Consider the following 9,063-nt stretch of genomic DNA (forward strand, 5'->3'; position numbering starts at 1 on the left):
TCCCCACTGGGGGCTGATTTGTCGCTTTCTGTCTATCTGTCTCTCTGGTGAACACACGTACCCTATAGCAAAAATTTCTCAAAAAAAAAAAAGAAATTTTATTTCTTTGTTTTAGTTTTGCTATCAATCATGTGAGCTCCCTGGGGAGACAGAGACAGAGAGAGAGAGAGAGAGAGAGAGAGAGAGAAAGTAATCACCCTGTGGGGTGCAATCCTTTCTCTATTTTCCTCTCAGGATTTTGTGCATGTACACACATGCACCCAGCTTATGTTTGAAGACACCAGGTCTGGGACTCAAACTGCTCAGTCGGCCATGTGGGATCCACCCTCCTTAACCACCATGCCGCCAACTGGCCCCTGTGCTCTTTTCTTCATTCATGTGATACGGCACATGCATGTACACATGAGACTGAGAGAGAGGTGGCCTCCACAGGATCCAGTCATGCCACGGGCCCTTCCTCCAGTCCCCCAGCCCATCGGATCCCGTGCATTTGTGTGGGTGCCTGGTACGTCTCAGTCTGATGCAGTCACCGTGAACTGCTGGGCTTCTCTTGAGCAGAGTGTTACTGTCCACCTAAGTCAGCCCACGAGTTCAGAAACTCTTCATGGCAGCAGAACATTCTTGCTGTCCCCACTTTACAGACGAGGACACTGAAGCTGCAGAGATTAAGCAATCTGTCATAGGTCATTAAGGATCTGTCCCTGTCCTGGAGCTGCATACAGCTTCACCTGTGTGGGAGGGGAAGGTTTAAATAGAAAACAGGGTACTGGGGCTAGCCAGTGATGTGGTGGTTAAGGGGGCTGGATCCCACATGGCTGACTGCGTGGTTTGAGTCCTCAACCCGGCAGCTTGTAAAACATGCTGGGCGCATGTGCATACATGCCCCAAATCCTGAACGGAAAATAAAGGGATTGCATCATGGCAATCTCTCCTGGAGGGTGATTTTTCACTCCTTCCACCCCTACCCCCGACCCTCGTCTATCTCAGTGAGCACACATGCTCTATAGCAAACTAGATCAAAGCAAAAAGAAAACAGGATCATAAGAAATACCAGGTATAGAAAATGCTTGTACCTTGGGACAATAAACTCTACGGAAATTTCAGAGAAAGGGAAATTATATGTGTCTGGCAGGTAGCAGGTGGCCAGTACCCAGAATCCATGCAGCAGGTCCAACGGCAAGCAGCAGTACACCAAGAGTTTTCGGGGCCACACCTCCAGGAACAGCACTCCTTCAACACACACATACTGAATGCTTACTCTCTACGTGCCGAGGACAGTGCAGATTTGACATGGAATAGAAACAGCAGCGCATACACAATAAAGGCTGGACTTAGAGTGAAACAAATAAATAAATAAGCAAGAAAAGAAAGATAACAAAGAGGCAGAACCATCTGCTTCTGCCTCTTTCCATGGGAAGAGTGGGACAGGACAGAGGTGTATGCCCTCCACGCAGACCAACCTGTTGACCCTCAATGGCCTGACTGTCCCTAGAGCACTGACAACCCTCCAGTGCTGACTCAGTGTCTATCTGAGAGCCGGAGCTCGAGAAGCGTCAGGAATAAACAAGTCAAGCTGCTAGTGAATGTGGTGATCTATCCGGTCACAAGCAGAGAAGCCTGGAGCGTGGCAGCGTGCCACCCTGCCACTGCCCGCACTCTGGTGTGGGAGCTGTCTGTGGGGTGCTGCTGTGCTAGCCAGCCCCTGGCCTGACACTAGAGGTCCGCCGTGAGTAGGCCCACTTACAGTTTCGTTTCCCTCTGCTTCTGCAAGGAGGAAGGCGTGCAAGACCAACGTGCCACGGGTTCCTGTCCAGGAAGCACTTGTCACCTGGCGGAAGGGCAAACTCAAAAGGAAGGCCCTGAGTGAACAGTGCGCTCTCCCCAGTCACCTCTGCAGGTGGGTCTCAGACATTTCTAGACCCAGGATTCTCCCATCCCCACACTCCACTTACTGCCTCTGCCACCACCAGAAAAAAGCCTTGACTGAATGAACTAGGAGAAATGGCCTGTTTCCCACGAGCCTGGTCAGAAACGTGGGCCTCTGTGTTTCCGTATTACAAACAGGCGCTGAGACTAGCCCAACCCTGCTGGGGCTGGCCCTTCCCCCGGCCACTGCTGCTCAGGCGTCTGTACACACCCAGATGCTCCAGGTGGCCTGCAAGCTGAGCAGTCATTTTACACTGATGGGCTATAATTCACCCGCCGCTCTAAGTGCAAGTCTCCGTGCATTTTTTAAAACTTATTTCTTCTTTTGTAATTTGTCAGAGGGCATGTGTGCCTTGGGGACAGGGTTGGGGCGGGAGCTAGTGAGACAGTACTCTCCAGACGGGCTGGTCACTCCAAAATCCCTTCTCCTCCATTTCTCCTTCCTCTCTGGATTATGAGCACGCAGGTGCATAGACACCTGGCCTGTTTCCTAAACTGCCGGGTCCATGACTAGAACCACAGTCAGCCATGTGGGATCCAGCCACCTTAGCCACGGTGCCACCAGCTGGCCCGTGTAGTGTATTCTCTCTAGATGCAAATGCTTTACCAACTGAAATAAATAATTCTCCAAGTTTACAGTTTGTAATTTTTTTTTTTTTCCCAAAAGTGATTCTTACCCTAAAACCCATAGCCTAAGAGGGGGCTTTAGGTCAGGGAGGTTCTGAGAGGCCATACAGACATGTGTGAGTGAGGGAGACAGAGCAGCAGCCCCGCTGCTGAGCTCCTTGAAAGAGCTGGCCCTGAAGAGCTAAAGAACACATGCTTGGGGCCTGCCCAGTCCCATGGCCCAGCGGTTGGGTGAGCCAGCTCCCACACGGCGGACTGAGCAATGCTCCCATATGGAGGACTGTGTGGTTCCAATCCTGCCCCCGGTGGCTTGAAAAACACCAGGCGTGCACACTCATGTATAAGTATGCCCCAAATCTCAACAGGGTGAGAAATGGAGAAGGGACTGCAGTGTGAACATGTTGGGGGCCCTTTCTCCTCCCTCTTTTTCTCTGTCAAGTGCACTAATCTCTGGTAAATTAAAAAAGAAAGGAAGGAAGGAAGGAAGGAAGGAAGGAAGGAAGGAAGGAAGGAAGGGCTTAGAATATATCCTGCACTCGGCCAGCAGGTAGCAGGGCAGTTAAGGCATCTGTGGGATACAGTGGCTGACTCAGTGGTTCAAGTCCTAGACCTGGTGGCTTGAAAATCACACGGGGTACATGTGAGCACATGCCCCAAATCCCAAGAGAATGGAGGAGAAAGGAATGTGGTGTGGCTATCCCCCCTAGGTAGTGATTTCTCACTTTCCCTCTCCCCTCTGGCAAACTCACATGTCCTATAGAAAAATCTAAAGAGAAAAAAAAAAAAAAGACCAGCAGATGGCGTAATAGTTACATCTTTGGACTTCCACAGGCAGACCATGGTACAAATCCCGGACCTGGCGGCTTGAAACTCACGCCAGGTGCATGTGTGTGCATGCCCAAAATCCCGAGAGGAGAAAGGAGGAGAAGGAGAAGGGATTACTGCGTGGTCATCCCCCAGGGGAATGATTTCTCACTTTGTGTCTCTCCAGCTAGTGCAAACATCCTATAGTAAATAATCTCTCTTAAAAAAGAAGAAGAAGAAGAAGATATCCTGAGTTTATTATCCCTCAATGTTATAAAATCTGTTGAGCCAGCCCAGTGGTTAAAGCAGCTGGATCCCACATGGCGAACGACATGGTCTGGGTCTCAGACCCAGTGGGTTGAGAACCACGCTGGGCTTGTGTGCATGCATGCCCCAAATCCCAACAGGAGAGATGGAGAAGGGATTGTAAGGTGACCATGCCCCGTGCGGGGTGCTTTCTCCTGCTCTTTCTCTCTCTGTTTCTCTCAAAAGAATACATGCGCCCTCTGGCAAATTAAAAAATATATATACAGGAAAATGGCTAAGGGGTGCTGGGTTTCATTTTGGGGGTAATAAATGTTTTAAAATCAATTGTGGTGACAGGTACATGACTCCATGAATGTATTAAAATTTACCAAATATGAAAAAACCAAGTCACTGAATTATATACTTTAAATGGGTAAACTGCAAAGTATGTGGATTATATAAAGCTGTTAACCAAAAATGGCAACAAAAAAACTTTCCAGGATCTGGTTCCTCTGCAATAGAGTCATCAAACTAACAAGCACATTAACAAATAGGAAAGTACCGGTTTAGCCCCTAGTATTTTACCTGTGGTTAGTAAAATAATGACTTAATTATTTGAAAACAACAATGGCAAGGAAATTCCCTTTTACTTTCAACTGTATTCTTTTAGAAAACAGAAGGAAACATTTGGTATTCTAATGTTCAACTGGTAACGGGCCGGCCGTTCACCCTAAACTTGGTTGTCAGTCAGGTCAGCTAGAGAAAAAACGCTCCATCTCCAAAACCCTTCTCCTCGGGTCTGAGTTCTCCTGAGATAGACTACTATTCTTTTTTTTTTTTTTTTTAGAGAGAGACTTTTGCTACATGTTGTGTGCTATCGCCGGAGAGACAGAGAGAGACAGACACACAGAAAATGAGAAATCACCCCCCAAGGGCGATGGCCACCCTGCAATTCCTTCTCCTCCATTCTCTCAGGATTTTGGACACACACGCGTGGGCCTGGCGTTGAGTTTTAAGCTGCTGGGTCTGGGACTTGAACCGTGGTCAACTATGAGGAAGTCCAGTGACGTAAACATTAAGCCATCTGCTGGTCCCTAGAATACTATTCTTCAGTCCTGAGTCAAAAGTTTCGAACTGTAAATGAAGTCCAGTAAGTAACTATACTTCGACTTCCCTACCTTGTGCTTCATGCTGGCAGGGGGAGTCTCGGATAAGAATGACTTCCCCTTTAAGGAAAAAAACAATGGAAAATGTCTATTACTTCCTCTCCCATACCCCCCACACTCAAGGACTTGAGTTCTAAAACAATATTCCGGTCCGGCACCCCCTTTCTCAGAATGTCAGCAATTGGAACATAAAGGAGCTTCATTTTCCAAGTCCAGCCTGAAAAGAAGCCACCCTCTGCCCTGCAGTGGAGAACATGGTGTGTCTTTTACTTGCTCAGAATGAATCCATTTGAATCTTCACAAACAATCTATATATATTTTTTTATTTTTTGGAGGTTTTTGCTAGAGGGCACGTGTGCTCGCCAGAAAGACAGAGAGAGACAGAGAGATAGAAAGTGAGAAATCACCCCCAGGGGGGATGGTCACACTGCAATCCCTTCTCCATTCTCATCTCGGGATCTTGGGCACACACGCATCCGCACTCGGCGTGAGTTTAAGCCACCAGGTCTGGGACTCAAAGTATGGTCGACTACATGGGAGTTTAGCGACATAGCAATTACGCTAACTGCTGGTCCCAAAAACAATCTATATTTTGAAGAACCTCCAGATCACAACCCACATGGATGCTTAGTACTCATGGGTGGCTGTTTACTGTTTCCCAAGAGAACAAAAGACAGACTACCTTTTTACTCTGTTCACAGAAAATAGACTTCTACCCCAGAGCCTGGCATTTCCTCCAAGTAACCAGGTCTTATTTGTATTCCTGTTACAAAAAACTTCTCATGGGATAATCCTCGAAGAGGTGACATGGGCAGCTGGGGTGGCACAGTGACGTTGCTAAGTCCTGCAAGGCTGGAGCCACGTGAGAGGTCCTGCTTCACATCCCAAGGTCTCCCCTATATGTGTGCACGACTCTGGCTGCTCAGGCTGGGGACGGATTGTGGTGTGGAACCCGCAAGGAGGTCTCAGGACTTGAGCCAGGAACCTTCCCACATGGGACTGCCTTGCAAAGCACTGCATTTTCCCGCTGTGCCATTGTATTGTCCTCTAACTAGGAAATCTAAAGAAATGTCCAAACGGCACCACAAAAGGAAGCTCAAATAGCTTCTGATATTGAGTACAGAGTTACCTTAAAGCTTCAAGATGGAGCTCTCTTCCTTGGCGCTGCCTGTGAAGTGGGCAGCCATCATGGTCACCCTCAGATCCATCATGAAGCCCAAGATCATCAGAAAGAGGACTGAGAAACTCATCGGCACCAGTCAGATCAATACGTCAAAGGTAGTAATAACTGGAGAAAATTCAGAGGTATCGACAGCAGGTGTGGAGGAGATTCAAAGGCCAGATCCTGATGCCCAACACCAGTTATGGGAGCAACCAGGAAACAAAGCACGTGCTGCCCAGTGGCTTCTGGAAGTTCCGGTGGACGACAAGGAGCCTTACTTGCTGGGATCGCTCACATTTCCTCCGAGAACCGCAGGGCCACGTGGCAAGAGCAGCTTGCTGGCCATCAGTCACCAATCCCAATGCCAGGCTACACAGCAGCTCCTGTGCACATTTCGTGTCTAAATAAAACCACCAACCCTCTCCCACAAAAAAGGAAAGGACGGAAGGTAACTATGCCTCCTAATTACTTTTGAGTTGGTACTCTGGTGATATATGATTAATTTAAAAGGCTATAAAAAGGGTCACATTGGGGGACCAATAGTTGGCATAATGGCTATGTCACGAGACTCCCATGTAGTTGACCGCGGTTCGAGTCCTGGACCCAGTGGCTTAAACTCACCCCAGGTGTGTGTGCGTGTGTGCCCAATATCCTGAGAGAAGAATGGAGGAGAAGCGATTGCAGTGTAGCCATCCCCCTTGGGGGGTGATTTCTCGCTTTCTGTCTCTCTGTTTCTTTCTGGCAAGCACACACGCCCTGTAGCAAAAACCTCTAAAAAAAAAAAAAAAGGGGGGGGGGTCACATCAGGCCATCTCGGCGGTGCGCTGGTAACACACCGCTCAACTGATGCTCGATCTAATTGGAAGACTGCAGGTTCGGATCCCTGGCTGACCTGTAAATGCCAATGATCCTGCCTGGCTGGGAAGGCTGGTAGGGACCATAGCTTTAACCCTGTTGAAGGTGCTTGTCTTTCTGTTTCTCCTCCCCTCCCTGTCTCTCATTCACATATGTGAAACAAACATTAAAAAAAAAAAAAAAAGTGCCTGATTAAAAAGCCAAAACTCAATAAATCAAGCCATTAAGAGGAACTCTAAAACTATGTTATGGCAGGAAAAGATCCTGGCTGACTTTCACACACCTTGGAAAACTGAAGACCTCAGAATCTGATGGAACAAACGCTTTGCCCAACTCGGAGCTGTCTAGTCTGTCACACTCTCTCCGGCTCCTGCCTGGCACTCAATACGCTTTGCTGAATGAATGAGTATTCGTGGATAAATAAACCATGCAGACATGCACTTTCCAAAGACCAAGGAACGATTCATTTTGGGTAAAGATTTTAATATGCAATTATTATCTTTTCCACAAAATTTTAAGAATGTTCTCTGTTCTGTCTCAAGTATCACTGAAATTATCTTTTGTTTCCCAAGAACAAAATGTACCAAACGCAGGGTCAGTGGGCCCTGATCCAGATGAATCCTACCAAAAAATATTTTAAAAGGAGAAAACTGAGAGGAAAAGCTGTCACACTAGAGCATACTAACCAGCCAAAGCTGGATATGCATAGTTGATAATAATTCTCTCCAAACTATCAGTTTCCTCTGGTTTCTGTTTCAGCTAGGTAAGCGTTTTTTTTTCCTCATCTGACTTTAATAAAAGTTTTCCCTTCCATGGAGCCAAGAACTTCCATTTCCCTTGCCTCCTCTTGGTCTTTCTCAAATGTTCTCACCACTCACCAGTGTGGGACACACCTGTGTGGCTTTGTACCAGAATTCCTTTTTGTTTAGAAAATCTTCCCCCTTCCCTGACCCCCAGGTGAGCGCATCCTCTTTGTAAACACAGCCTTTCTCATTTTATAGAAGCTTCACTTCCTTGAGGCAGAAACCTGGTCTATTTCCTGAAGTTAAATTCATTGTGTTGTGTGAAGAAGAACATCTAGGCCTCCCACCCTGCACTCTCTCTACAAGTGATTCCCGGAATAGGCCTATCTGGTGGTGCTTTGGTCCCCTCATCCTGGTGTATTTTCGAATCCACAGAGTGGTTGCCTCTCAGGTTCATAAATACTAAATCATTTTCTGTTTGCTTCCCAAAGCTAAACAAGCTCAATAAATGAAAAGAACTGTGGACAGAAATGAGCGAACTCACAACGGTATACTCTACTGTAGTTAACCCTTCACACACGCCCTTCACACACACGTCCTCGGGAAGAAGCAAGGAAGGCACTTGACAAAGTCTCCATAAAGATGATTTCATTTCACGTCTATAACAACTTCGGGAGGCAGTTGGGGCAGGCTTTTATTACTCCCATTTATAGATGATGAAACTAAACATCAAAAAGGTTTAAGTGACTTGCCCAGGCAACGTCACATGGCTGTTAAGTGTTAGCACAGACCTGTATGAAGGTCCTGCCTTGTTCAACCCGAAGGGAGTCTACTCCACGCATACTGTTTCCACCTACAGCAGACGAGCAACTGCCTAGACAGCATTTCAAAGGGAGGCTGGACCTCTGCCTTTGGGACACTATCTCCCTTCTGCTAATGAGTTGGAAAACTACCTTCAACTTCCCGATACAAAACACTGCTTTTTTTTAAGTTTTTTTTTTTTTTTTCTTTTGTGTGTGTATAAGACAGAGAGGGAAGAAGAGGAAAAGACAGGTACCCTTGACAAGGTCTCCCATACCACAATCCTCCCCAGCAGCTTCCCAGCCAGCTAGCATCACAGACAGGCACCTCCCATGTTTGGGAGAACCTGGGATCCCATCCCAGGCCTCTGAGGTGACTTCGGTATCCCGCCAGTGCCGCCCAGTAGCCCCCCTATAGCCTGTGCCATCGACACATCACTCTTAACTGCATCTTTCCAAAGTGATTTCCAACAGTTTCTGTTTTAAGGACTTACTCATAAGACACTAATAGTTCAAGAAGTTTGCATCAGCATATAATTTTCTCAATAAAGTTCAGGGCTGATGCAACATTTCTCAGTCTCAAACTTTACAGCTAAAATGAAAAGCACACGAAACAGTCAAAAGATTATGCAAGACAATGCTACAGTTTTAATTCCACCACATGGGCCTCTACGGGTCTCCTGTGAGTCACTGTCTTTGTTCAGTCATCATTATGAGAACTGCCATTTTCCCTA

The sequence above is a fragment of the Tupaia chinensis genome, unplaced genomic scaffold (assembly GCF_000334495.1).
Source record: "Tupaia chinensis unplaced genomic scaffold, TupChi_1.0 Scaffold146828_1, whole genome shotgun sequence".
NCBI classification, from domain to species: domain Eukaryota; kingdom Metazoa; phylum Chordata; class Mammalia; order Scandentia; family Tupaiidae; genus Tupaia; species Tupaia belangeri.